The sequence below is a fragment of the Anolis carolinensis genome, chromosome 1, assembly GCF_035594765.1.
Source record: "Anolis carolinensis isolate JA03-04 chromosome 1, rAnoCar3.1.pri, whole genome shotgun sequence".
Lineage (NCBI taxonomy): Eukaryota > Metazoa > Chordata > Lepidosauria > Squamata > Dactyloidae > Anolis > Anolis carolinensis.
Window position 1 is genome coordinate 362,517,155 of NC_085841.1, and position 12,549 is coordinate 362,529,703.

At 40.9% G+C, this 12,549-nt stretch overlaps 1 protein-coding gene across 3 annotated transcripts in view; it reads left to right on the forward strand.

Annotated features, from left to right (window-relative positions):
• The window catches only part of frmd6 (FERM domain containing 6), a 194,895-nt gene that overhangs the window by 105,366 nt on the left and 76,980 nt on the right, over nucleotides 1-12,549 (forward strand). The window contains exon 1 of one of the 3 annotated variants that reach the window (XM_062968675.1): nucleotides 8,701-11,561. The exons of the other annotated variants lie outside the window; for them this stretch is intronic. The gene's annotated coding sequence lies outside the window, so the exon portion shown is untranslated. Of the gene's footprint in view, nucleotides 1-8,700; nucleotides 11,562-12,549 lie in introns of those variants that run through there. 3 annotated transcript variants of the gene reach the window in all.

Consider the following 12,549-nt stretch of genomic DNA (forward strand, 5'->3'; position numbering starts at 1 on the left):
AGCTAACGCCTCCCAACAAAGGATTCCCCCAGAGAGGAAACAACCACGCTTTGAAGCTGAAAGCTCATTCAGTGCTGATCAAGATGATCAAAATGTCTCCACAAACAAAAACCTACTTAGGACGAAGCCACAGCAACACGTGGCCGGGCACAGCTAGTAATAATAATAATTTTAAAAATATTTCTAACTCGCACCTCTCTCCCTGAAGGGACTAAGGGCAGCATCAGATTGGAAGGGCTCTCTAGTGATCATCTAGTCCAAACCTTTGTTGTTATTGTGGGTTCAGAGAAGAGAGACCAAAACGATCAAAGGTCTGGAAGACTTTGTGAGGAGCAGCCTCGGGGTATGTTTAGCTTGGAGACTAGAAAGTGATGACGGGACATGATAACCATGATGAAATATTTGAAGGAATGACACATTGAGGATGGTGTTAGTTTGTTTCCTGCTGTTCTGGAGACTAGGACACAAGGAAGCAATGCATTCAAACTGCAGGAAAAGAGATGCCATCTAAATATTAGGAAGAACTTCCTGATGAGTTGTTCAAAAGTGGAATACTCTGGTGCCTGAGAGTCTCCTCCGGGAGTTTTTAAACAGTCTGGATGGCCATCTGTACAATTCCACTTACTGTATATACTCGAGTATAAGCCGACCCAAATATAAGCCGAGGCACCTAATTTTACCACAAAAAATTGGGAAACCATTGACTCTAGTATAAGCTGAGAGTGGTAAATTTCAGAAATAAAAATAGATACCAATAAAATTACATGAATTTACAGGCATCAGTAGGTTAAATGTTTTTGAATATTTACATAAAACTCAAATTTAAGATAAGACTGTCCAACTCTGATCAAACCATTATTCTCATCTTCTTCCATGTAAATGTGCTTACGTATCCTTCTAATAATAATACAGTAAAATTATACATGAGTCTCACTTATCCAACATTCACTTATCCAACGTTCTGGATTATCCAACGCATTTTTGTAGTCAATATTTTCAATACATTGTGATATTTTGGTGCTAAATTCGTAAATACAGTAATTACTACATAGCATTACTGAGTATTGAACTACTTTTTCTGTCAAATTTGTTGTATAACATGATGTCTGGGTGCTTAATTTGTAAAATCATAACCTAATTTGATGTTTAATAAGCTTTTCCTTAATCCCTCCTTATTATCCAACATATTCACTTATCCAACATTCTGCCGGCCCGTTTAGCTTGGATAAGTGAGACTCTACTGTACCAATAAAATTACATTAATTGAGGCATCAGTGGGTTAAATGTTTTTGAATATTTACATGAAGATCAAATTTAAGATAAGACTGCCCAACTCTGATCAAATCATTATTCTCATCTTCAATGTAAATGTGCTTATGTATCCTTTTAATAATAATAGAGTAAAATAATACATGTAATAATAATAATAATAATAATAATAATAAATACAGGAAAATAATACATGTAATAATAAATAGAGTAAAATAATAAATGCAATAATAATAATAAGATCAGAGTGAAATAATAAATGTATTATTAATAATAAAAATAGAGTAAAATAAATGTAATAGTAGCAATAATAATGAATGTAATAATACCAATAATACTAGAGAAAAATAATAAATGTACCATATGTTCTTGAGTATAAACTGACCCAAATATAAGCCAACCAGGACCCTCACCTGAGTATAAGCCAAGGGGGGCTTTTTCAGTCTTAAAAAAAGGGCTGAAAAACTAGGCTTATACTCGAGTATATACAGTACAGTAGAGCCTCACTTATCCAACACTCGCTTATCCAACGTTGTGGATTATCCAACACATTTTTGTAGTCAATGTTTTCAATACATCGTGATATTTTGGTGCCAAATTTATAAATACAATAATTACTACATAGCATTACTGCGTATTGAACTACTTTTTCTGTCAAATTTGTTGTATAACATGTCTGGGTGCTTAATTTGTAAAATCATAACCTAATTTGATATTTAATAGGCTTTTCCTTAATCTCTCCTTATTATCCAACATATTCACTTATCCAAGATTCTGCCGGCCCATTTATGTTGGATAAGTGAGACTCTACTGTAATAATAATAAATACATGAAAATAATACATGTAATAATAAACAGAGTAAAATAATAAATGCAATAATAATAATAATAATAATAAGTTCAAGGTGAAATAATAAATGTATTAATAATTAAAAATAGAGTAAAATAAATGTAATAGTAGCAACAATAATAGAGAAAAATAATAAACATAATAATACCAATAATAATAGAGAAAAATAATAAATGTACCATATATTCTCGAGTATAAGCTGACCCAAATATAAGCCAACCAGGACCCTCACCCGAGTATAAGCCGAGGGGGGCTTTTTCAGTTTTAAAAAAGGGCTGAAAAACTAGGCTTATACTTGAGTATATACAGTATTTACTTCTTTCATAGCTGCTCTTCCAAGATTTTGCCTTCTTCTGATTGAAAAGAACAGCCATATTGCACAATTTTAGCTGTTTTGTCTGGTAGGATTCTGGGATCTGTAGTTTGCTGTGGTACTTTGGCTCCTTCCCCAAACTATGAATCCCAGAATTCCTTATAATGGAGCCCTGAACGTTAAAGTCTTGTCACCCTGCAGTTGGTATTCAGAGAACTGACAAAGTGCATTCACTGATTTGGAAGCTGCAGGAAGCCAAGTCGAAACATTTTGTAACTTTAGAATAAGTCTGTGTTTTGCAAAGAGAAGAAACTTGTTGTTGTCATTGGCCTTCTAAATGTTTCTAACCTATGGTGACCCTGTGGTGAGGCTATAAATGGCGGCTTTTGGGGCTGAGAGAGTGTGACTTGGTTAAGATAACCATGGCTAAGTGGGGATTTAGCATGAACCATAATATAACAATCAAACCATGTTGGTTCTTGTAAACACCTATGCATTTTGCTTGCCGCAGAAGTGTGAAGTTCTTAAAGAGACCAACAAACTCCTCTCATGTAGCACCAACTTTCATTGGGCCAGGATTTATCGTAGGCATTTATCCTTTCCTTTCCTCAAATCCTTGGGGAGGAGTGGATGCCTTTTAGGGCTATTTGTGGCTTTGTTTCTGCTCAACTACACATCCTCCTTTCTTTCTCCTCGGCTTTCCATCTCGTCACGTTGAACCTGAATTATGAATGAATAGCATTATCTCTGTTGCTGTTTGGCCCATGCTCTGGTTGTGTTGGTTGTGAAACGGGAAATCAAATCCACGCTCCCGTAGACGAATGGAGAGGATCCTCAGCCACCTGTATGGATAGAAAGCCTACAAATGTGGGATATTCATTGCTGTGTTAGGTGAATTGGGGATCGGTTGAGTGACAGGACCCAAAGGATGCTTCCTGGTGGCTTCTCTTCCTTCACCCTGGAGAGAAGTGACCTCAACATATTCATCAATGAATTGGGCAATAGTATAGAAGACATGCTTATCATATTTGCAGATGATACCAAATTGGGAGAGAGAGATAATACCCCACAAGACAGGATCAGCATCCAAAACAGATTGGAGAGCTGGGCCAAAACTAGCAGAATAAATCTCTGAATGAAATGCACAAATGCAAGATGTGTGGTTGGTGCCTGGCTTGAAAACAGTCCATGTGAAAGGAATGTAGGAATTTTGGCAGACCACAAGCTGGACAGCCGTCGACAGTGTGATGCAGCAGCTAAAAAGGCCAATGCGATTCTAGGCTGCATCAGTAGGAATGCAGTGTCGAGGTTGAGGGAAGTCATAGTCCCACTCTCTTCTGCTTTGGTCAGATCTCACTTGGAATTTTGTGTCCAAATCTGGGCATCACAAAGCAAGAAAGAAATGGACAGGCCAGAACATGTCCAGAAGAGAGCTACTGGACAGGCCGGGCTGTGGCGCAGGCTGAAAAGCAAGCCAGCTGCAACAAATCACTCTGACCAAGCCCGTTCCTGCGTCTTGTCTCTGTCTCTGTTCTATGTTAAAAGGCATTGAACGTTTGCCTTTATGTGTGCAATGTGATCCGCCCTGAGTCCCCTTCGGGGTGAGTAGGGCGGAATATAAATGCTGTAAATAAATAGATAATAAATAAATACTGAAATTGTTAAAAGTTTGGAAACTGTGAATTTCTCCTTCTGGTGTGAGAGAATTGGCTGTCTACAGAGATATTGCCCAGGCGATGCCAGGATGTGTTAGCTGAGAGGCCTCTCTCATGTCCCCACAAGCTAGAGCTGACAGACAGGAGCTCATCCATCTCGCAGATTCAAACTGACTATTTATTTATTTATTTATTTACAGTATTTATATTCCGCCCTTCTCACCCCGAAGGGGACTCAGAGCGAATCACATTACACATATAAGGCAAACATTCAATGCCTTAACATAGAACAAAGACAGAGACAAACATAGGCTCGGAGCTGGCCTCGAACTCATGACCTCTTGGTCAGAGTGATTTGTTGCAGCTGGCTGCTCACCAGCCTGCGCCACAGCCCGGGCCTTCATGTCAGCAGTTCAGCCGGCACAAGGGTTTAACCCATTGCACCACCGCAGCTCTTGGAGAAGATTGAGAGGGAACATGATATACATAACTGAAATTATGTCATATTGAGGAGGGGGCAAGTTTGTTTCCTGCTCCATTGTGCCCAGAAATTAGAATACGATGGAGCAATGGAGTCAACTCCAGGAACAGAGATTTCACCTGAATATTAATAATTGTCAGAGCTGTTCATACACGACTGCCTGGGGATCCAGTATACTCCTTTCCTGGAAGTTTTTAAACAGGCTGGATGGCCATCTGTCAGGAGGACTTGGATTGTGTTTTCCTCTAAGGGAGAAGGGGGTTGGACTGAATGGCCTTTCCAGTATTCTAGGATTGCATCAGAGCTAAGAATGTTACAGGATCCGGGTTCAAATCCTTGTTACATACGCCATAGTTATTTGAGCCTCCAGTGGTGCAATGGGTTATAGCCTTGTGCCGCCAGGACTGCTGACTTAAAGGTTAGGTTGATACCTGAAGACTGCCCATTTGAATCCAACCTGGGGAGTGCGTGGATGAGCTCCCTCTGTCAGCTCCAGCTCCATGCGGGAATATGAAAGAAGGATGCCTCAAGGATGGCAAAACATCAAAAACATCTGAGCGTCCTTGCAGATGGCCAATTCTCTCACACCAGAAGCGACTTGCAGTTTCTCAAGTCGCTCCTGACACACACACACAAAAATGATGCTCCCAGAAACTTTAAGGAAAAACTATTCATCCTACTTTGTAGGGGCATTAAAAGAGCAGTCCAAAGTCTACAGGAAGCAAGAACCCCAAAAAAATCAGATTTAGGGGACCTCACATGACCCCTTGCGTTAAAACCACTCTAAAGCTTCATCTGAATGAATGCAGTTTGACCCCACTTGAACTGCCATGGCTCAATGCAGTGGAATCCTGAAATGTAGTTTGTTGAGACACTGACAGCGAAAGCTAAAGACCTTATAAAACTATAACTCCCAGGATTCTATACCATGGAGCCATGGCAGTTCAAACTGTATTCATTCTACAGTACAGATGCACCCCAAAAAGCCAAGGAGCAATCAGTTTCACCATGGTAGTTAATGTGGTGTAAAACCGAATTCATTCTACAGCGTGCATGCACCTTAAGTATCCCTGTATGCAGAATTACCTTATCTTTTTTTCTCAACCACTTATCATCCAAATCCTCATAATAAATGAATGAGTTAAAAAAAAAAACCCTTTGAATCCCTGCTCAGCTACAGAAACCTACTGGGTGATATTGTGCCAATAAGCTCTCTCAGCCTCAAAAAAGACTGTGATAGGGTTGCCCTAAGCTGGAAATGACTTGAAGGCCCATAAGTCCAGGGCAAGTTGTCTATGGAGCAAGTTCTGTCAAGAAAATCCTAGCAAGATGATCCCCTTGGGGTTAGGATAAGCCAGAAACAAGGCAACGATCTCCTTGCATTGGAGAATGCTGCAGTCTTTAAAAAATGGCTTCTTTTCTTATCCTAAACGATGGCAATGCCCCAGAGCCATCTGCGGGAGGATTGTCGGTTTTTATTGGATGAGCACATCACGGCGAAAAGAGCCCTTGATTAATGGAAAGGAAAGATTTCCTACGGAGAAGAGTTAATATCTAGTTATTTTACCAGCGGGATGCGCTGTCTCAAGCCTGCCAGCCAAATGCTCCAGCGCCGGCGATGTGCGCGCACCTTAATTGATTTGGCCAGCATCGCTGCACATCTCCAAACCTGCGAAAGGTATTGCAGAGGGAATGCATCCACACCCTGGAATGAATGCAGTTTGGCACCGTTTTAACTGCCAGATCTCGATGCTGTGGAATTGTGGGATGTGTTGTTGTGTGTGTTTGACCATGTTCCAGAAGTATTCTCTCCTGACGTTTCGCCCACATCTATGGCAGGCATCCTCAGAGGTTGTGAGGTATATGAAGAAACTAAGCAAGGAAGGTTTATATATCTGTGGAAGGTCTTGGGTGGGGGAAAGAACTCTTGTCTGTGGAGGCCAGTGTGAATGTTGTCATTAATCACCTTGATTAGCATTAAATAGCCTTCGAAGCTTCACATCCTCGCCTGGGGGAATCCTTTGTTCAGAGTCATTAGCTGCCCCTGATTGACTCATGTCTGGAATTCTTCTGTTTTCAGAGTGTTGCTCCTTATTTACTGTTCTGATTTTGGAGGTTTTTTAAAATACTGGTAGCCAGATTTTGTTCATTTTCATGTTTTCCTCCTTTCTGTTGAAATTGTCCACATGCTTGTAGATTTCAATGGCGAAGGGATGTGTGGTTTGGTGAGAGACCCAACATTCATTTGCTCAGAAGGCTCAAGGCCTTGTAAAACTACAGGTCCCATGATTCCAAAGCAATTAATGTGGTATCAAACTGCATCAATTCTGCAGTGTAGATGCGTCATTCATAGTGGCATGATTTTTCAATGCAAAATTGTCAATACGAGCAACAAGGCTGTGTCGTTTTCCTGGTTGTTTGTCTTGGCTATTGTGGCATTGTTGGTTCTTGTTATTTGCTGTCAAGGTGTACAAGGTATATAGAAAACATAAGCAAATGTTGCGTTTAGATTGGAGTCTTATCTCCACAATATATTCAAGTATTGAAAATCCCAAAATCTGGAACAATCTTGGTCCAAGCTTTTATATCATGCACGGTTATTTCATTTTGGAAGCATTTTAGCCAACCACTACAATACTGATTCCACTTTAACAGCCATGGTTCCATATTATGGCTTCCTGAGATTTGCATTCACACCTAAGGTGCATCTACACTGTTGAATGAATGCAGTTTGACACCACTTTTACTTCCAAGGCTCAGTGGTAGGGAATCAGGGTAGCAGTTGTTTGTTAAAGCAGTTTGTCAGCGAAGGCTAAAGGCCTTGTAAAACTACAACTCCCAGGATTCCTTAGCATTGATCCAAATGGTATCAAACCACATTAACTCTACAGTGTAGATGCAGCTGTAATGACAGCTCTAGTGCTTGTCTACAAATCCCAGGGTTCTCTAGGATGCAGTTAAAGTGGAATCAAGATGCTATAATTACGTAGTGTGAACAACAGGCTGGAAGCCTTGGATTTGCAGTTTGGTGGCGGGACTAACAACAACAACAACAACAACAGTCTCTGAGACTGGACCAAATGGAGTGATTCCAGAGTGGTATGGTTTGTACGTTTATGAAAAATGACCCGGTTTGTGTCTGTTGTCTCTTCCCTTTCTTTTGGCCTTCTGTTCAGTTGTGGTTTTATGGAATACTGCTTCATGAAGATTGATTCCCTTTTTTACTTTCCCCCTGATATTTTCTGGAAACGCAAGAGGATTTCTGAATAGTGTGTGGCTTTCTTCCTTCTTCCCATCCCCAAAAACCCCGCTATGTTTTTGAGAGAACGCAACGAAGGAGGAGGGGAGAGAGAAAAAAAAATGAAAAATCTGCAAGCAATTATCCTATTACATCCAAGGCAGGGCTATGAAAAGCATAATTCAGACCAGATGTCGAAAATGTATGCGAATTCCAAATTTCCAGATGATCTCAACTTCTTCCTCCCCATTTTGGTTTTCCAAACAGGCTTGGAAACGGGATGAATAGACAAATAATGAAGAGACGTAAAAGCCTTTTCTTTTGGGCGCAGATCTTGTTTCTATACACTTCCTGGAAAGCGGTGTTTGTTTGCAACAACTTTTGATGCTTTTTCTCAGCTTTTTTTTTTTTTTTTGGAAACACGCGCTGCTTGCCATTTTGTTTCCCAGAGTAAATGTCATTGCAACAGATACAAATCCAAAAGCATTGAATTCGCATCCTGTGCTACTTTTGTCCAGATCTGGTCTGTGGTTGGGGAGGTTGGGATCCGTAAAAGCAGTCTGTTGTGGAGATTGGAGCGTGCGGACGGCCAAACGAGCCTTCAATAATTAATGGGGGTTATTTAAGAACTGCGACAAGAGGGAATCCCTGGTGGGAAGCCGGCAGCGGAGGCGACGTGGCACTTGGCTTGCTTTCGTCCCCAGTCCGAATGTCCTTTGGCTTTGTGGCTGATTTTTGCCAAAATTTGCTTTGTGTTGTCAAAGACTTTCATGACTAGAATCACTGGTTTTCTGGGCTGTATGGCCATGTTCCAGAAGCATTCTCTCCTGACGTTTCGCCCACATCTATGGCAGGCATCCTCACAACCTTTAAGGATCCCTGCCATAGATGTGGGCGAAACATCAGGAGAGAATGCTTCTGGAACATGGCCATACAGCCCGGAAAACACACAAAAATCCTGTGATTCCGGCCATGAAAGCCTTCGACAACACTGTGACCCTTTTGCTGCTGCATATTACATTCGGCAGCAAAAACTTTTTTGGGTTTCAGGTTTTTGAAAATTTCGGTGCACATTAGACAAGATGGTGCATCTTGTTGTGAGTTCTGTTGGAAACTAGGCAAGTGGAGCTTATATACCCCTGTTTCCCCTAAAATAAGACATCCCCAGAAAATAAGACCTAGTAGAGGTTTTGCTGAATTGCTAAATATAAGGCCTCCCCTGAAAGTAAGACCTAGCAAAGCTTTTGTTTGGAAGCATGCAGGATCGATAAATGTACATACCATAGATCATTGTACATGGAAATAAAGGTAGTAACAAGAAATAATAATAATAATAATAATAATAATAATAATAATAATAATATAACTTTATTCTTGTATCCCACCTCCATCTCCCAGAAGGGATTCAGGGCAGCTTACACAGGGACAAGCCCAACAACAACATAAATTTACATACGAACAGAAATTTAAAACAGTAATTCAAAAACAGTATATCAATAAAATATAATATAGAAATTATTGAAAGGGTTCACAGTTTGGTTACGCTGGTTTGTGATGACAACTACTGTACAGTAGATAATAAATTTTCATTTTTAAAAAATTCGACCATAAATTTGAATTCTTCTTCGTGGAAAAATAATACATCCCCTGAAAATAAGACCTAGCGCATCTTTGGGAGCAAAAATTAATATAAGACACTGTCTTATTTTCAGGGAAACAGGGTATTTCTCCAGGATGTGAGAAAAAACTCTTGATATATATTGTCTGTTGGGGGCAAGTGTGAATATTGCAACTGGCCACCTTGATTAGCATTGAATAGCCTTGCAGCTTCAAGGCTTGGCTGTTGCTGCCTGGCTTTCTCTTTCTCTTCTTTCCTCTTTCTTAGGTAGTCTGGATGGCCATCTGTCAGGCGGGATTAGATTGTGTCTCCCAGCTTGGCAGAATGGGGTTAGACTGGATGGCCTTTGAGCATCTCCTTCCAACCCTAAGATTTAAAGGCTCAAGTCTCTTTCTCTCCTTTGACAACCTTGATTAGCATTGAATAGCCTTGCAACTTCAAGGCCTGGCTGTTGCTGCCTGGCTTTCTCTTCTTTCCTCTTTCTTAAGAAGTCTGGATGGCCATCTTTCAGGAGGGATTGGATTGTGTCTCCCAGCTTGGCAGAATGGAGTTAGACTAGATGGCCTGTGAGCATCTCCTTCCAACCCTAAGATTTAAAGGCTCAAGTCTCTTTCTCTTCTTTGGCCACCTTGATTAGCATTGAATAGCCTTGCAGCTCCAAGGCCTGGCTGTTGCTGCCTGGCTTTCTCTTCTTTCCTCTTTCTTAAGAAGTCTGGATGGCCATCTGTCAGGAGGGATTGGATTGTGTCTTCCAACCTGGCAGAATGGAGTTCGAGTGGATGGCCTCTGAGCATCTCCTTCCAACCCTAATATTTAAAGGCTCAAGTCTCTTTCTCTCCTTTGGCCACCTTGATTAGCATTGGATGGCCTTGCAGCTTTAAAGCCTGGCTGCTTCCTGCCTGGGGGAATCCTTTGTTGGGAGGTGTTAACTGTTAATGTGGGGTTTGTGTATTGGTAGTGTTTAAATGAAATTTGTGTCTTGCCTGTGTTGCATACTGAATAATAATAATAATAATAATAATAATAATAATAATAATAATTTTATTTTTGTACCCCACCTCCATCTCCCCAGAGGGACTCGGGGCGGCTTACAGATATAAAACCAGCATACAGTATACGGTTTTACAAAAACACACAAGTAAATTTAAAAGGCATTAAAAATTGCATCATCCAGAGTGTAACATAGTCTGGAAAGAGTTAATTCCAAAAAGCTGTGATGTCCTTGATGTGTGGCTGGAACTGGTGAGTGTCCAGACACAAGTGTTTGTACATTACTGATTGCATCAGTTCAGAGTTGAGTTGAGTGCTGTCTGCCTAGAGTGAGAGTCAAGTCCTATGTTTGTCTGTAAGTCTGTTTGTCTTGATTATTACTGCTTACAGTAAAACTTTGTATATAGTTTTACTAACGTCTCTGGGTGTCACTTCGTTCTGCGTTCCACTGATTCCATCCAACTACTGCTGGGCTGCAATTACTCTGACATTAACTGGCCCTGATTGTTTCCTGTCTGGAATTCCCCTGTGTTCTGAGTGCTGCTCTTTATTTGCTGTCCTGATTTTAGAGTTTTTTAAAAATACTGGTATCCAGATTGTGTTCATTTTCATGGTTTCCTCCTTTCTGTTGAAATTGAAATCATGCTTGTGATTTCAATGGCAGGGGAAGCCGCTTAAACCTGAGTTAGATGTTTCTCTTTAATGCTCCCAAACAATACATCCCTCTTCGTTTGTTGTATCTGTGATTGTGCTCATCGGAATGGAAGTTTCTAAATGTTTTGCATTTTTTAAATCAAAACTTTCTGACTTGAACTATTGGCACATTCAATCCTATGGCCTTAAATCCCATTAAATGCCATCATGTCTATGCCACAGCCTGATTCACTTGCTGTTGTTTTGGGGGAATTCCAGCAGGAGAGTCAATGGTTAACTTCCCAGCCGTGGAATCCAAATAAAAGGAAAAATTCACAGTGGCCGAGGCCATATCCGGAGAGCCATCTATGAAGGTCTTTCTAAACAGAGTGCCATGATAAAGCTTGTATTGGGACACACCACCCTCTCCGATTGGGCCCATTTAATCTCATCGCCCAGAAGCAACTATTACAACCCCCAGAAGGGCACGCTATAATACGATCATCATCCCGTTGTATGTATTTAGATGGCATGCTTTTGTAATTGCATTGGTTTCCGTATTTGTTTTAGCCCCTTCCTTCCGCTGGATGTCTTTTTATGTGTATTCATGGCGCTGTATTAACAGCAGCAGCAGCTTCCAAGAGTGTTCGTTGATTTAGTCGGGAAAGAGGCACATTCAAAACGTGTTTCTGCAGATTTCTCCTGCAAAGAATATTATTCACAATCCTGGGCCAATGTCTGTGAATAGGGATGGAGAGAAAAACAGCACTTTTAGATAGAACTAACTGTGCCCGACCACGCATTGTTGTGGCTTATGGGAATCCTTTGTTGGCCAGGTGGAATAGCAGTGAGTAGCCTTGTAGCCTCAAAGCCTGGCCGTTTCCTTCTTATGCGAATCCTTGTTTGGTGATTTAGAATGCAATGGAATAAGCTTGCTGCTTGGAAGCCTGGGTACTTGTGTTCTAGGGGAATTTTTTTTGGTCTGCTAGAATTGCAATGAATAGCCTCGCTGCTTCAAAGCCTGGCTGCTTGCTACCTAGGGGACTCTTTAGTTGGCCAGCTTTAATAGTACAGAGTAGTATTGCTGCTTCAAAGCCTGGCCACCTTCTTCCAAGGTTAATACTTTGTTGGTCTGGTTAAATTGCACTGAATAGCCTTGCAGCTTCAATGCCTGGCTGTGTTATACCTAGGCCAATCCAGGTGTTTGTTTTTTTTTTTGGGGGGGGGGGGGGGGGTTAAGTGAAGGACATACCTTGGATGTGTTGGTGTATTGGGGCCAAATTTGGTGTGATTTGGTTCAGTGGTTTTGTTGTTTACTCAATCCTACAAACGTACATTACACACACACACACACACACACACACATATATATATATATAGCTATGCCCGGCCACGCGTTGCTGTGGCGTTGTCTGGTGGTGTTGGTGAGAACTTGTTGAGGTAGTGGTGGTATTGAATGTGTGTTGTATGGTTGTCTTTATGTTTAGTATGCATTTGGTTGT